Consider the following 17,945-nt stretch of genomic DNA (forward strand, 5'->3'; position numbering starts at 1 on the left):
TCATCCTTTCTCTCTGTGTCGAAAGGATCTTATTTATTCGCAACGATCTAATTAACTTGCATACGAGTCTCCCAAGTTTGTCTTTGCTTCTGAACAATGTGTCTTCATCACACTCCTCTACTCCAACGGGAACATCAACATCCTCCCTCAGCCCTGCTTTATTGCTGTCATGTCAGTGAAGAAAGATTGGGGAGCATGGGAGACTCTGGGATCCAGATTCCTTAAAGAAGAGATTAATAACCATTTCAAAGCACACTAGTTTAACTGGGCTTGCTAATATGGGAATTATTTTTCCACGGAAGCACTGAAATTGTAACCTTTAGTATTTCAACTTCTATTAAGTACCTGCAACGGTTACTAAAAATCACAGGTATGCTAAGAAACACTGCATGAACTAGAGCCATCAGAGTTTACTTTATTCTTAGAATAATTATAATGCCTCCCATTTGTATGACATTTTCAACCTTTCAAAAGTGTCCTCATTTCAGTTTCTAATTTTATGCTATTACAACCCTATGTGGTTGGTAAGAAAAATATGCCTCCTCTTTTCAGATGAGGAAAACAGAAGTGAGTGGTTAAAGGTCTTGTCTATGGTAAAGCTACTCAGTAGTCAGCCAGTGCTAAGACTCTGGTGCTATCCTTGGCTCAATTTCTTTCTAATACAGTAGCACTAGCCACTTATGACTATGAAGCACTTTAAATACGGCAAGTTTGAACTGAGATTGTGCTGTAAGTATATTCTGCACACTAGATTTGGAAGATTTAGTATTAAAACATAAAATCTCATTAATAAATTTATATGATAATGTTGAAATAATTTTGACATACTGGGTTAAATAAAATGTATTATTAAATTAATTTCATCTGCTTTTTAAAATGTGGCTACTAGAAAATTAAAAATTACACATGTAACTCTCATATTCCTATTGGACAGGGCTAGTCTATTCTTTTTTTCTCTCTCTCTTTTAAGGCAGAGTCTCACTCTGTCACCTAAACTGGAGTGAACTGGTGCAGTCTTGGCTCACTGCAGCCTCTGCCTCCCGCGTTCAAGTGATTCTAATGCCTCAGCCTCCCGAGTACCTGGGACTACAGGGGCACACCACCACAACCAGCTGATTTTTTGTAGTTTTAGTAGAGATGGGGTTTCACCATGTTGGCCAGGGTGGTCTCGAACTCCTGGGCTCAAGTGATACACCTGCCTCAGCCTCCCAAAGTGCTGGGATTATAGGCATGAGCCACTGCACCTGGCCCAATTCTCTCTCTTCGTCCGTTTTTAAATGCTTTCTCTGTTTTTAAAGGCTTATACTGACTTTTAATCCTTTCTTACTCCCCAGATACTCACAATTTAGTCTGAGAGATAAAATGAGCACAAATACTAGTAATTACTGGCAGATTGGGGTATTAGAACACAAAATGGTGCGACTATGCCCAGATGGAGGATTAGGAAAGAGGAATTTGGGCCTTAAAACATGTATAGAATTTCAAAAAGCAGAGTTTTGTTTTGTTTTGTATAGAAATTTCAGGTGGACCACAAGGAGTTTGGATTTTATTCTGCATGTGGTAAGGAGCCACTGAAGGTTTGAGCAGGAGAATGTTGTCAGAGTTGCGGTTTAAAATTATTTTAGGCTGGGTGTGGTGGCTCACACCTGTAATCCCAACACTTTGGGAGGCCAAGGCAGGAGGATAGCTTGAAGCCAGGAGTTCAAGACCAGCTTGGGCAACATAGTGATGACCTCAAAAAATTTAAAAATTAGCCTAGTGTGGTGGTGTGCACCTGCAGTCCTAGCTACTCAGGAGGCTGAGACGGGAAGATCTCTTGAGCCTAGGAGTTTGAGGCTGTGATGAGCTATGATCATGCCACTGCACCCCTGCCTGGGCAACACAGCGAGACCCTGTCCCTAAAAACTAAATAAATAAAAAAGAAGATTATTTCAGCTGCATTTTATTGGGACTTACTGGAACTGGGGGAAAAAAAAGGACATGCCAAAGGCAGACGCTAGCAGGAACCACAAGGGGGAGATGTGTAGCTTTCTGCCTCATCACTGAGCCTATACATGACAAAAATAAATTAATGAAAAATTACACTACAGTCATAGATCTCAAAGAGTACACCCATTAGCATGAATTGATTTCATATTCTAAGGCATGAAAGACAATCTACATATTTATGAAATTTTTTTTACCTTCCCAGAGTTATAACGTCATTAAAATGAGCAAGATTTTTTCAAAAAAAAAGGTCATCATATTCATGGTCACAATAGCTCAAGAGCTCAGGGCTATCTATCCAGTGAAGTTCTCCATTTAAATCTAGCCACATTCAGAGGAGAGAGGCAGGAAATGAGACTCAGTGGAAGAGGTAGACGGGACCAGAAATTAAAGTGTGATTGTGGTAATGGGAATATAAAAGTATCTGAGGTTGACAGATGGGAGAAAGGAAAATAGAGGCTACAAAGCCGAAGAATATTAGCACCTGAATGAAATTAACAAGTAGTGATGTAACATAAGAAAAACAATAAAAAAAATTTTCTCTTATAGGTAATTATATAATATAACATTTGCAGAATCAATTTTATCTTCTAATAGAATTTTCTCTGGGGCAATACCCTGCCCCTATGGGTCCTTAATAAATATGTGATGTCCACGATATACATCAAACAAACCATGTTGCAGTTTACATATGAGATCATGTCTTGTAAAAGGAATTTATTAAAGAAAATCTAAATGTTAAAATGGCCCTAATTGCTGGCTCAATTACATGTGCTAAACTACATCCCTGTGGCAAGATGAAAGTTTTCCCTAAGGAGTGCAGTTTGACTCTCCTTTTAACACCTTCTTCCTATTTTTTCTTTTGCCTTATGATGTCTGAAGCCAAGAGGCTGAAAGGATGACACAATGCTGATCATATCTATTCTTTTCATCTTTTGTTGAAAGGAGCAAAAAAGTGCCCCAGCCTTTATGGTAGTATCCTCAGACCCATTTCTTTTCTTTTTTTTTTTTTCTTTCTTTTTGAGATAGAGTCTTGCTCTGCTGCCCAGGCTAGAGTGCAGTGGCATGATTTCGGCTCACTGCAACCTCCGCCTCCCAGGTTCAAGGGATTCTCCTGCCTCTGCCTCCTGAATAGCTGGGACTACAGGCGCATGCCACCATGCCCGGCTAATTTTTTATTTTTAGTAGAGACAGGGTTTCACCATTTTGGCCAGGCTGGTCTTGAACTCCTGACCTTGTGATCCACCCACCTCGGCCTCTCAAAGTGCTGGGATTACAGGCGTGAGCCACTGTGCCCAGCCCTCAGACCAGTTTCACAGATGGAGTAAAGGAAGCTCATCTCCGAGCAGAAGCTTGTCTGCTTGGTGAAGGTATAGGTCATTCTTTCCATTGTTTCAGGTAAAATGTGAAATAAGAGTCTGTGGTTGTCGTCACCTGACTTCACCTGCCTGGTATGAATGAATTAGTAGCATTTCTGGGTTAACACAGTGAATACAGGTGAGCCTGGCTGAGGACAGGCACGAAAGCATTCCTAGAAGTTCAGGGTCAGCAGGTTTTTTTCTTAGTTCAGTGGGAGAGTTAGACTTTCTTCCCTTTAGGGTTCTCCTGCACAACTTCAGGCTACTTCCCTATTCAGATGATAAACTGAAGCCTTTCAAACACATTTATATTACAGGCTTCAGCCACCGCGCCCAGCTATTTTTTGCTTTTTAAACCTTTATTTCAACGTAACTATTCTTACAGAAGTACACTCATATTGGCTAATAGAATGCAATTTAAGTTTAAACTTACCCTGCACAATTTGAATAAAAAACTTGGTATGTGGTTTAAGATTTCAAAAATGATTTGCAGTCTGGTTTATTTTTTATCTATTACAAATGTATAAAAGATCCTCCATCAAATTCTGCTAAAGAAGGCAGCAGAAACTTGAGAAAATTACCTTTGGTTTGCCTTAGAAAAAAAACAGGCATTGCACTGCTTAAGTTTATAAAATTGGTGCAAAAAACATTGTTGTAATACTTCAATGCCAGTTTAGAAAGTTCAGTAACCAATGGATATGGAAATGGGTGCGAAGGAGCCTGTGTACACATGTGAAACTGTAAATATCTGGTTTAGGGAATATTGCATGTAGATTATAAATCCACACACACCAAGATTCATATAATTTCTTCAATCTGAATTAACACTATCTGTTCACTTCATCTGCTAAGGTCAATCAGGGAACTGGACAGAGTAGTTGTTTTTCTGATGTATGCAAAAAAGAAAATGGAATTTCTTTCTCAGCTTTTCAGTCCAGAAGTCAGTGTACTACGGGCAACGTATTGCTTCCGTTGTCAACATTCATGGAGTGACATGCAATGAAGTCTACTTGGGTTTTAATTTGTATCAGCACTCATATCCAAAATAGTCTCCAAAGTTAATGACCACATGACTTTAGAAGTGACTCCAAAAAATAAATGGCCCTGCATAGAAGATTAGAGCAAAACATTCAGCAATATTTATAAGAAGACTTATCAAAAAATGCAGCCCTTTGTGAATTACACCTCAATTTTAAAAGTAGCCCCAAATAAGAAGTAGCTCTGAAAAACAAAGAGGAAGAAATATAACTTAAAATATCTTAAAAACCGGCCGGGTGCAATGGCTGACGCCTGTAATCCCAGCACTTTGGGAGGCCCAGGCGGGCGGATCACGAGGTCAGGAGATCAAGATCATCTTGACTAACACGGTGAAACCCCATCTCTAATAAAAATACAAAAAATTAGCCGGGTGTGGTGGCAGGTGCCTGTAATCCCAGTTACTCGGGAGGCTGAGGCAGGAGAATGGCGTGAACCTGGGTGGCTGAGCTTGCAGTGAGCCGAGATCGCGCCACTGCACTCCAGCCTGGGCGACAGTGCGAGACTTTGGTCTCAAAAAATAAATAAGTGAAAAATAAAAAATCTTAAAAACCAATGTGAATATAGGTTCAAAAGATGATAGTTAAAAGAGATTCATATTTCTTTTTTTTTTTTTTTTTTTTTTTTTTTTTTTTTTTTTATTGAAGACGGAAAGTCTTGCTCTGTCGCCGGGTCTGGGAGTGCAGTGGCCGATCTCAGCTCATGAAGCTCCGCCTCCCGGGTTTAACGTCCATTGCTCCTGCCTCAGCCTCCCGAGTAGCTGGGACTTACAGGCGCCGCAAACCCGTCGCCACGGCTCTAGTTTTTTTTTTGTATTTTTTTAGTAGAGAACGGGTTTCACCGTGGTTAGCCAGGATGGTCTCCGATCTCCCTGGACCTCAGTGATCCGCCCGTCTCGGCATCCCAAGTGCTTGGGATTACAAGGCTTTGAGCCACGCGCCCCCGGCCCTAGAGAATTCATTTTCTTAGACACCTATATAACGTATTCTAGTATTTCAAGTTTATTGCTAGTCACTAAACATAAATTTACAAATAACATGTCCATTTTTTCAAACATATGACACTTAAAAGCAAGGGAATAGCCATTATTTCCCTCTGATTCTGTTTTTTTCGTTCTCCTCACTTTTTTTCAAATACAGATTATTTGCATTTAAAGTTTTCACCATATATGTTGAAGTCTCTTAAATTGTAGCTTCTGAGGAAATATTATCTCTCAAATCTTGCATGGATTGGAGTGGATTTTAAAATATTTTATGTATGTATGTATGTATATAGAGATGAGTCTCACTGTGTTGCCCAGGCTGGTCTCGAACTCCTAGGCTCAAGCAATCCTCCTGCCTCGACCTCCCACAGTGCTGGGATTATAGACATGAGCCACCACAACTAGCCAAAAGGAATTTAATAATCAAAATGCAATTGGGTTTCAGATATTTTATTGTGGGTTTTTTTCCCCCAATGTGTGCCTCAAGGATATAGTAAGACTTAGAGCAGACTTTTATTCTCTTCCACCCCTATGGACTCTGAGACTTCAAGGAGTTTGGAATTTTTAGAGAAACTGTGGAAGTGAAGAAAGGGAAGTCAACAGACTTCTGTTTTGTCCTGGAGAATGGCTAGCAGATGGAGGGTTTACTTCAAGGTAAGCACAAAATCCACAGAAATCAAAAATCTTGGGTAGTGTTGAAAAGAGTAGTTTTGACTTGGAATGGAGAAGGGGTACATAGAAGCTGCAAGGAATATTTGGAAAATAACATGGTGATTTAAAGTTAAAATATTAGATTTCAGTCCTCATTGTAACTTAATAACTCAAGAACCCTAAACAAGTTTCTTATTGGCTGGTCTTCAATTTTCTCATCTGTAAAATAATGACAGTAATAAATATACCTACCTCACAGGCTTGCTTCATAAAATGATACACAAATGTTTTCGATATATGTGTTTCTACATATGACTTAAGGGTTTTAAGGAAAGTAACTCTGGCCTTAAGCCTTAGGTGGTAGAAGGGAGGATAATAAATTAAGGAGGAGGACTTGCAATAACTCAAACTGCCCGACGTGTGAAAGGGTGTCTGCTGAAGTGGATAATATGAGACAGTGTACTTTAACAAATGTGAACAAGGTGATTTGTGTGTAACTAGAAAAACTGAGTGAGCATGTTGTGTTGGAGAGGATGCTGTTGTAAAAGGGTCGTGTTAGGGAGGGAAACCATGGGAGATGGAGAAGGAGAAAGGCCAGGCTCCTCCAGGAAGTGGATTTGGAAAGTTACCTCAAGGTACAAAGAGAAAGGGAGCCTTCCTTGTAAGTGCTACTTTGGGCTCTACCTAATCACAGATTCCCAACTCTTCCAGCTCTTTGTACTTTTTTCTCTTTACAATATCTTCTTTGAGAACTAATGAGAGGGCCAGGCTTGGTGGCTCACACCTGTAATCCCAATGCTTTGAGAGGCCAAGGCTGGCAGATCACTTGAGGTTAGGAAATGGAGATCAGCCTGGCCAATGTGGTGAAACCCCATCTCTACTAAAAATACAAAAATTTAGCTGGGCGGTGGTGGCACGCACCTGTAATCCCAGCTACTCGGGAGGCTGAGGCAGGAGAATCACTTGAACCTCGGAGGTGTAAGTAGCAGTGAGCCGACATCGTGTCATCGCTCCAGCCTGGGCGAGAGAGCGAGGCTCCATCTCAAAAAAAGAACTAATGAGAAAGTGCATAGCAAGGTTTGAGAGAACTGAGGTATATTATTAAGCAACTACAGAAGACAGCACCAAAAATGTGACAGTTATCGTGAATCTCATTATGTCACTGCTTTAAAAGCTCCATGATTCCCTATTGCCCTCAGGATAAAAACCAAATTCCTTCCTACAGCACCCATAGCTTTTTAAAAGTTGGCCCACTCTACTTCTGTAGCCCCATGTCCTGCTGCTCCCTACCTCCCTTCCTGCTGTCATCCCACATTTCCTGTTTCTAGCCTCACCAGTTCCTCATGGCCCTCACCACATTAAAGTCTTCTTTCTAGCTTTTTGTGTGCTGCTCCTTCTGCCCAGAATAGCCCTTTCTCTCCTTGTTGAATTCATATTCAGGTTCTCAGACGTGGCTCAAACATCACCTCTTCCATAAACACTGGATATTAGTATCCCTTTCCAAGTACCTACAATAACAGTTTATTAATTCCCCTATTATAGTATGCACAGTCAGCTCTTGACTGCAAACTTGAGAATCATGCTTGTTTCCCAGGATTTAGCATTATACCTGACACATAAGTGCTCAGTAAGTATTTTTTGATTGATTACAGAAGCTGAACACACAGTTACACCCTTCCCACCACCTTACTCCCAATTCCATAGCCAAAGGCAGCTACCATTCCACCTGTCTGATTTGGATTTTGCTCTGTTCACTCCAGGTCTTTGCTTTCAATGGTTTTGCAGTTTGAGAAAGAAAACAAACAAACAAAAATTAGGAGAGTTTTGGTTAGAAAATAATAGTCTTTTTTTCCCAATAAATTACCAATAATTTAGTTGTTAAATCATGTCTTCATTCTGTGCCCACCAGAGGGAAGATTCTGCCTAAGACGTGGATGACTCAACAAGGAGAAGGACGTGCCCTAATATCATCCAATTTAATACCTCCTTGCTCTCTAGGAAGTGACCTATAAACTTAGCAGTTTGCTACTTCATTCCTGGAAGTTTAGCAACAGCTTCCTGACTTCAATTGTTTATTTTTATTTTTATTTTTTTATTTTTTTATTTTTTGAGATGGAGTTTCAATCTTGTTGCCCAGGCTGGAATGCAATGGTGGAATCTCGGCTCACTGCAGCCTCTGCTTCCCAAGTTCAAGCGATTCTCCTGCCTCAGCCTCCCCAGTAGCTAGGATTACAGGCATGTGCCACCACACCCAGCTAATTTTTTATATTTAGTAGAGACGGGGTTTCACCATGTTGGTCAGGCTGGTCTTGAACTCCTGACCTCAGGTGATCCACCTGCCTCAGCCTCCCAAAGTGTTGGGATTACAGAAGTTAGCCATCACACCCAGCCTTCAATTGGTTCTACACACTACTTTATGTATCTCTTTTATAAATAATTGGATCCAGCTGGGTGTGATGGCTCATGCCTGTAATCCCAGCACTTTGGGAGACCAAGGCAGGAGGATTGCTTGAGCTCAGAAGTTCAGGACCAGCCTGGGCAACATGGCAAGACCCCGTCCCTACAAAAAATACAAAAATTAGCTGGGCAGTGGGTGTGGGGGCATGTGCCTGTAATCCCAGCTACTTGGGAGGCTGAGGTGGGAGGATCACTTGAGCCTTGGAGGTCGAGACTGCAGTGAGCTTTGATTGCACTGTTGCACTCCAGCCTGGACAACAGAGACCTTGCCTCTAAATGTATACATACATACATACATACCTACATACATACCTACATACATACATACATAATGGTTTTTGTCGACTTGGGCTGAAGGAAGGTAGTGACTCTTCTACGGGCAAGGTGTCTACATCAGAGAGCGTTTCATTTCAAAATTCAGAATGGTGCTCAAAATGTAAATATACCTGGAAGAAGTAATATGATGATATTAAAGCTCAGGAATTCAATTTCACTCATATAATGTTTGGGGTATGTGCCTTATGCCCACCTTTCACAATCAGGGGCAAGGCAAGAAAACCAGAGATCACAATACAGTGTAATAACTGCTCTTCGGGATGCTCCTGGGGCCCAGATAAAGGGCAGCCTGGGAGAGGTCAGAGAGAGGAGGGGACACAGTCTCAGCAATGATTTTCCAGAAATGTCGCTCCATCCTCAGCCTCTTTAAGCTTAGACATTAGGGAATGTTGGGCAGGGTGTTCCCCCGACACAAGCAACAACATGTGCAAAAATGCAGAAATGCTGAGAAACAAGTTTGAAAGGGGTGGTGTATAGGGGAGGTTCATAGATCTAAGTAATCTCACATCCTTTTATGAAGAGGATAAAGTTTTGACCCTTTAGTCAGGGGATGCTGGCTTCATAGTTGTGCCTCAGCCCAGCGCTTGTGAAGGTTGAGTAACGGATTTTAAATTGCTCAATTTCTTCCTACCATATACCAGGATCACATTTTCTACCAAAGTGGTGGTATGGAGACATTACAAATGTGGACTCGCAGTCCAGCTCTGTCACTTATTAGACATGATGAAACACTGTGGGAAAGGTACTAACTTCTCTGTTCCCTTTCCCTCATTTGCAAAATGGGAACACACCTTCCTCATGGAGTTATGAGAATTAAAGGAGAGAATCCACATAACACAGGGTCTGACATATGTATTAAGTATTCCATAAATGTTAGCTATGATGATGAAGATGATTCCAATGGCCCTAATAAAGATGTAAGAATAAGCGGCTAGTAATCAAGGGGTGGTAATCAAGGGGTGGTAATTAACTGCAACCCCTGAGAATCCCAGAGAATCCCCTGAGAATCCCAAAGAGGTCACTTAACATACTCCTCCACATCTAAGATCAATGCTTAAATCAACACTGTTTGACCCCACCTGCCACCAAGGGCTCTATACTTGAGGAAAGATTGGGAGTAGAGGGAAAGGGTGAAAGAAGATCACAAGTGGAAAGAAGGGAATGAGAGATAAAGGGAAAAGGAAGTGGAATGATACGACAAATGACATAGAAAATACACTTTCGTGGCACATCTACTATTAAAGTTGCCTATTCCTGACTTCAGTCTTCCAAGGCAAGTGATAACCTCATTCAAGTTAAAAAGAACCAAAGGAAGAACTGGGAAACTACAAGAGGTCAATATATTCAATAATTCCAGAGAGGTCCAGGTATTAAAAGATCATAAGTAGAAGAAAGTGTTAAGAGTCATCTTTTATATTTTCTTTTTTGAGATGGAGTTTCACTCTTTTGCCCAGGCTGGAGTGCAGTGGCGCGATCTCAGCTCATTGCAACCTCTGCCTCCCAGGTTCAAGCGATTCTCCTGCCTCAGCCTCCCAAATAGCTGGAATTACAGGCACGGGCCACCATGCCCAGCTAATTTTTGTATTTTTAGTGGAGACGGGGTTTCGCCATGTTGGCCAGGCTGGTCTAGAACTCCTGACCTCAGGTGATCCACCTGCCTCGGCCTCCCAAAGTGCTAGGATTACAGGCGTGAGCCACCGCACCTAGCCATCTTTTATCTTTTCTAAGGAGCTGTGTGTGTGTGTGTGTGTGTCTGTATGTGTGTGTATGTGTTTGTGTGTGATGTTCTCTCACTGTTGCCCAAACTGGAGTGCAGTGGCATGATCTCGGCACACTGCAACTTCTGCCTCCTGGGTTCAAGCCATTCTCCAGCCTCAGCCTCCTGAGTAGCTGGAATTACAGGCGTGCACCACTTTGCCTGGCTAATTTTTGTTGTTGTTGTTGTTGTTGTTGTTGTTTTTAGTAGAGACAAGGTCTCGTCACATTGCCCAGGTTCTAAGAAACTCTTTATCAAACTCAAGGATATTTAGAGAATGTCTAGATAGATTATTGTGTGTATTAAGACTACTGATGTTATGAGGGGCTCAGAGACTCTTGCAGATACAAGCAAAAATGCTAGACCAAATATTTAGAGGTGAAATCTGTCTGAGAACCAAATTTCTGAGGAGTAGTCAAAGGGAAACATCCTTCCTTATATCATCCATGTGCAATGAATGCCGCTAGTTGTCACCTATTCGGTAGGAGGAATTTTAGGAAGGCCCAAACTGTCAGTAGTTTAAGCAAAATGGTGTTCCTTTCTGGGGCTTTTCAACATCAACTCATACCCGCATGTGATTCTGACCTGCTACTCTTTTGTTGCATTATTCTGTTAAGTATTTACTCCTGAGAGATGATTCTGTCCTAATTATCTCTTACCCACATGTCTTTCATTTTTCAGTTTGTGTTCTAGTTCATTTTCAGAGCATTCGCTCTCATGATCACTGTCTTTTTTTTTTTTTTTTTTTTTTTTTGGTTTTTAGATCTTCTTCCTTCTCTTTCTTTAGTTACTGGCAGTTGAGCAGGGATAATGCTGAACTGGGGCCAGCTGTTAATTAAGCAAAATAAGTCAAGCAAGTCAAGACTTCCAAATATTTGGTGTCAGGTGAGTTAGCCACCACAGCATTTTCTTGGATGTAATTTTATTTTGATTTGATTTCTGTAAGTCCTCCGGTTGGGGCTGTCATCTTTCTGCTGTGTGACAAAGCAGTGCGAAGAGGATGTGTCAAGATATAGACAAATCACATTATTCAGCAACAAGGCAACAGGGCAGAGCTTTGAGCCAGAGGCCTCAACCCAGTCCTCAGCAAAATCTTGAGGACATTTTCTGATTTCACTATCTGTTTCTGGGGACATAGAGGTTTTTGTCTTTTTGCCAGAAGGAAAATTGGGTAGTGAATTTTCTGATTTTGAAAGTTTACTGCTAACCCATGTTTCATTCCTAAATAACATAGTAAAGGCATCATCATGATGAACAAACAATTTTTAGTGTATATTATATGTAAGATGCTGGCCAGGCACCAGGAGAACACACAGAGAGAATACGTAATTTATACTCAGATGATTTACTATCTTGAGGAGATTAGATATATGCATTTAAATACATACATATATTTTAACAAACAAAAACTACCAGATAACACATACCAAGTGCCAAATGGGTAATATATAAGTAGGTTGACCATAAGGCCCAGCTTGTCCTGGACAGTCCCAGTTTACACCTGTGGTTTCAGAGTAATTGTGACCCTTTTAACTGGCAAACATTACAATTTGGATGATAAATTATATGGTCACCATTTGTATAGACTACTAATCTAGGAATCAAGAGGAGGGGGTGATTATCAATGGCTGGGGCAGTTGGTGGCGAGTTCATGGAGCTGGTAGAACTTGAGTTGGGCCTTGAAGGAAGAGTTAGGGTGGAGGTGAGGGGTAAGTAATCTACGGGGAAAAGACCAAGACCAAAGGCAGCAGCCAGGCCTGGTGGCTCATGCCTGTAATCTCAGCACTTTGGGAGGCTGAGGTGGGCAGATCACCTGAGGTGAAGAGTTTGAGGCCAGCCTAGCCAACATAGTGAAACCCTGTCTCTACCAAAAAACAAAAAACAAAACAAACACAAAAATTAGCTAGCTACTCAGGAGGCTGAGGCAGGAGAATCGCTTGAACCTGGGAGGTGGAGGTCACAGTGAGCTGAGATCTTGCCACTGCTCTTCAGTCTGGGCAACAGAGTGAGACTCCATCTCAAAAAAAAAAAAAAAAAAAAAAGGAACAAAGGCACCAAAGTGAACATGGGAATAAAGTACAGTCACCGCACTACTCTAGGGGACACTGTTCACATTGTATTCTCTGTGAACAGAGTCCTCTGGAATGTGCAAGTGTCAGCTCTAAGGGTATGTCATATTTGGGAGCAACTGGAAAATTAGCTGGAGAAGAGAATTTGTGTAAGGTAAGAATAGAAATAAGTATCAGCTGATTGTGGTGGCGCATGCCTGTAGTCCCAGCAACTTGGGAGGCTGAGGCGGGAGGATCACTTGACCCCAAGAGGTTGAGGCTGCAGTAAGCTGAGATCATGCTACTGCACTCCAGCCTGGGTGACAGAGCAAGTTCCCATCTCAAAAAAATTTTTTTAAAGAATGAAAAGAAGTAAGAAACAGATAGTGGAGGATATTAAATGCCAGGTTAAGATATGTAACTTTCATCCTATAGATCATAGGAATCTAACCGAAGAGTTTTGAGTAAGGAAATGATACATGCAACAAACTATTTTTGAAAGAGTAATATTCCCAATGAAACTGTTCAATGTATTAAAAGGAAAAGGAAGACAAAGGAGAAGAACTAGTTTCAAAACTATTGGAAATGTGTAGGAGATAAATGATGAGTCTGAGCTACAGTCGTGGCAGTGGGAAAGGGATAGGAAAAGAGACTTGAGAGAATTTGCAAAGGCAGGATTGATAAGAGTTTGGTAACTGGCCAACTATGCAAGGAGAGGGAACAGTCAAGAATGACTCAAGATTTCAAACCTGAGTCACTGAGAAAATGATGGTATCATTGATGTATGTGAGGAAGTTGAGAGAAGGGAGGACTTAACTTTGAAGGAAAAGGTAAACTCTGCTCCAGACACGATGAGTTTTAGACATCCATTTGGAAATATCCAGTAGGAAATATTAAGTTGAAGCTGAGACAGGAGATCATGGCCAGAGATGTGGATTTAGGAATTCTGTGGAGCATTGAATAATTGAATGAAGAAGTGTTTTCCTTCAAGATCATAAGTAGCAGACAGCCCAAGATTATCACTTGGGTTGCAATTTTATTGGTAGAGTAGATAGGAATATAGGTTGGAAAGATAGCAGAAGAGATCCCAGAGGTGGAAATAAAAAGACAGTGTGGTATATGTCAAGACGGCGAAAGGAAAAGAACATTTCAAGCTGGAGAGGTTGGTCTACAGGGCCAAATGCTGAAAGGAGGTCAAAGAAGATGAAAATTGAGAAAATTAATAGTTTTTGGTGGTGAGGATGACACTGTGGACTTTAGAGGGTATGATTTTAGTGTGGTTATATAGATGGATGTGCTCCATGTTTTAAGGGTGAGGGATGAATAGGTGGCAAGTCAAGGTAGATAATGAGTGAAGGCCGATTTTGTGAGAAATTTGGCTGTAAAAGAAGAGAAAAATGGGATGAAAGTTCAAGGAATAGCCACTATTAAAAAATAATTTTTGGCTGGGCGTGGTGGCTCACACCTATAATCCCAGCACTTTGGGAGGCCGAGGCGGGCGGATCACAAGGTCAGGAGATCGAGACCATCCTGGCTAACATGGTGAAATCCCGTCTCTACTAAAATACAAAAAATTAGCCTGGCATGGTGGCGGGCGCCTGTAGTCCCAGCTACTCAGGAGGCTGAGGCAAGAGAATGGCATGAACCCGGGAGGCGGAGCTTGCAGAGCCAAGATCTTGCCACTGCATTCCAGCCTGGGTGACAGAGCGAGACTGTCTCAAAAAAAAAAAAAGAAAAGAAAAGAAAGAAAAGAAAGAGTTTTCTTCTTTTTCCTGAGACTGGGTCTTGCTCTATCGCCCAGGCTGGAGTGCAGTGGCACCATCAAGGCTTACTGCAGTCTCAACCTCCTGGGCTCCAGCGATCCCCCAACCTCAGCCTCCCATGTAGCTGGGAGTACAGGTGTGTGCCACCATGCCCAGCTAATTAAAAAAAATTTTTTTTTAGAGACAGAGTCTTGCTATGTTGCTCAGGCTGGTCTTAAATTCCTGGGTTCAAGTGATCCTCCTGCCTCAGCCTTCCAAAGTGCTGGGATTACAAGTGTGAGCCACTACTCTTGGCCAAGGAAGGATTTTTAAAAATATATATGATAAGGAATTTGTGTTATGTGTTGGACTATAAATAGACCTTTATTTGCTTAGAATAAATTCTGATTTTTCAAATTGCTCACAGTACCTTTTTCCTCTGAATTTTATGCCAGAGTTTACTACAGCAAGGGAGGAAGAAAATACAGATAGGACAAGATCTGAAAAAGGATTCAATAGTTACTTATCAAAAGATTAAAATGGACTTAATCTCTTTCATGTAGCTGGGGCTCCTTTCTATTCAGGCAGAAGCAGAAATTTTAGGTAGTAAGAACCGATACTTCTTAAAACACAATGAAGAGTGGCCCGGGCGCGGTGCTCAAGCCTGTAATCCCAGCACTTTGGGAGGCCGAGACGGGTTATCACGAGGCAGGAGATCGAGACCTATCCTGCTAAACACGGTGAAACCCAGTGCTCTACTAAAAAAATACAAAAAACTAGCCGGCCAATTGTGGCGGCTGCCTGTAGTCCCAGTTACTCGTGAGGCTGAGGCCTCAGGAGAATTGGCGTGATCCAGGAGGTCGGATCTTTGCAGGTGATGCTGATGATCTGGCCACCTTGCACTCCAGCCTGGGCGATCAGATGCGAGACTTCCGTCTCAAAAAAAAAAAAAAAAAAAAAAAAAAAAAAAAAAAAAAAGAAAAAAAAAAAAAAAAAAAAAAAAAAGAAAACAACTGAAAAAAATTTTTGCTTGCTTGTTTTTTGTTTGTTTGTTTTTTGAGACAGGGTCTCTTACTGTGTCACCCAGGCTGGAGTTCAGTGGTGTCATCATAGCTCACTACAGCCTCGAACTCCTGGGCTTAAACAGTCCTCCTGGCTCAGCCTCCCAAAGTGCTGGGATTACAGACGTGATAAGCCACTGCACCTGGCCTGTTTGGTTTTTCTGAGAGTTTTCTAAAGCCCCTAGTGCACTCCCCAGTTTAAAAACCTTCAGTGGCCTACGGATTCCCCAGCCTGACATCCTCATGCTTTCCACTTTCCCAGCCACCATTGTTCAGGCCCCAATTACTTCTCCCCTTGACGACTGTAATAGCCTGTCTCCTGTCTCTCTTCACTCCAGCCATCCTACATACTGCTGCTAGCTTAATTTTCCTAAAGCACAGTTCTGATCCTATCTGTGCCTTGCTTAAAAGCCATCAACAAATTACCATTGTCAATTGAATTAGGCACAGGCTCCTCTCCCTGACTGTTAAAACCAGCCACAATATGGCTGTGGTTCACCTCTTCTGTCTTAATTTCTATACTTTCCACATATATAAACTAATCTACAGGCATAAAAAATAATGGGTCACCTGGTCCTTCTATTTTGAGTGGCCATACGACATTTTCCTACTAAAAAACAACAAGTAATTTACACACAAAAGAGGGAAAAAGAAGGTGTGAGGGTCATTTTTGCTTGTTTTTTGAGACAGGGTCTCTTTTTGTTGAGACAGTCACTCAGGCTGCAATGCAGTAGCATGAGCATGGCTCACTGCAGCCTTCCAGGCTTAAGTGATCCTCCCACCTCAGCCCCCTGAGTAACTGGGACTACAGGCATGCACCACCATGCCTGGCTAATATATGTGTGTGTGTATATATATATATATATTTTTTTTTTTTTTTGCAGAGACAGGGTTTCAATATGTTGCCTCAAACTCCTGGACTCAAGCAATCCTTCTGCCTCAGGCTCCCAAAGTGCTGGGATTACAGGCATGAGCCACCATGCCCGGCCTTCATTTTTCATTTCTTATTAAATGTGATCTTAGTGTCTGAACCCTCTCCCCAGATATTTTCTTTGTGATTTTTATATGGCATTTACCAAATGCTGCCTTATGTTAGAATCCTTTGTTTCTCCTATCTCCACCCCACTAGAGTGAATACAGCCTGAGGACAAAGACCGTATGGTCCTCATCTCCGATCTCTGCCTTGCACATGGGGGCATTCAATAATTTTTCTAAAATTTCCTGACTATATTGAAAAGAGGTTGTGGGTTGCCCTTAAATAACTCTGCCATTGCTTACCATTACTCAAGATGTTCTTATCCTTTCCTATCAAGACGCATGCTTTTTTTTTTTTTTTTTTTTTTTTTTTTTGATGTAACACATGTGTGTCCTTTATATGGCTATACAAACATTATGTGTTGCATTATAGGTAGCTAGAAGACGGGAAGACAGGCACTTTTTACTGTTTAATCTAGTTTATGGAATGCTCAATTCAAAGGTTTGCAAATATAAACTCTTACTAAATCTTTTATAATAATAATAATCTTAATGATAAATCTGCTTACAGAAGATTATTTTATAAATCAAGGGTTCTTAAACCAGGATGGCTCTATATATAAAATTAAGTATTTATGTATAAATGTCTATTTTCCTCTGTAGAGGGGGTGCATAAGTTTCATTACGTAAGGAAGTTTGTTACCCCAGAAAGAGTAAGAACCATTCTTATGAATCACTACATCTACAGAAATGTTTTTACTTTGTCCCAACTCATTACTTGAAAGGAATTTTTTAAAGTATCAGTAGTTGTTTCATAGACAACAGAACCAGTCATAGAATCATTCAGGATAGTTCCCGATGCTACTTCCAAACCTCTACCTTGTCCCCACATCGCTACCATTCTTGCCTTCAGCTTAATTGAAGAACAAAATAATGAGATCACACACATGATGTACAAAGACCTCACCATCTGCCACATACATCTTCCTCTTCACGCCTTCTTTTGGAGGCCTCTGCTGTTTTCACAGGAGGTTTTTATCCAGATTCCCACTATCAAAATTCTTAAATGAACCCTTCTTTCTCATGCCAACACTCCTGGCCAATCCCATGGTTTTAGATAAGTGTTTGTTTTAAGAGGAAAAAAATTTCTTCTAACAGCGCCAATTTCAGGTACTAGAGCCATTAGCTTTTCCTGATACACTTTAGAAAAAGGGAATGAGAAGTAAACTTCTGGCTTACTATTAAAAACCTGCTTCTTGGTCAGTTTTCTGCAAAAGCTATCTCTCTTTCTTCTTCTGTCTCATGGACTATTAATGATTTTTCTGTATCTTTCTCCTTTCTGTCTTATTCCCTTCGGGATTCACTCTTCCCCAGTGATTTAATTTAGTTAATGTTCTAATTAGTGCAACTTCCACTCCAGCAGATTCCCTGAGCTTTCACATCAGTGCTTTTCCATATAATAAACTCCATCAACAAGTCTCTGAACATTAAAGAAAAAGGAAGCAGCTGTTTAATGCAATATTCTCTACCTCATTTGCCCCTGTCTTCTCGTCCAACT

Source organism: Rhinopithecus bieti, unplaced genomic scaffold (genome assembly GCF_001698545.2).
Source record: "Rhinopithecus bieti isolate Rb0 unplaced genomic scaffold, ASM169854v2 scaffold_20892, whole genome shotgun sequence".
Classification (NCBI taxonomy): domain Eukaryota; kingdom Metazoa; phylum Chordata; class Mammalia; order Primates; family Cercopithecidae; genus Rhinopithecus; species Rhinopithecus bieti.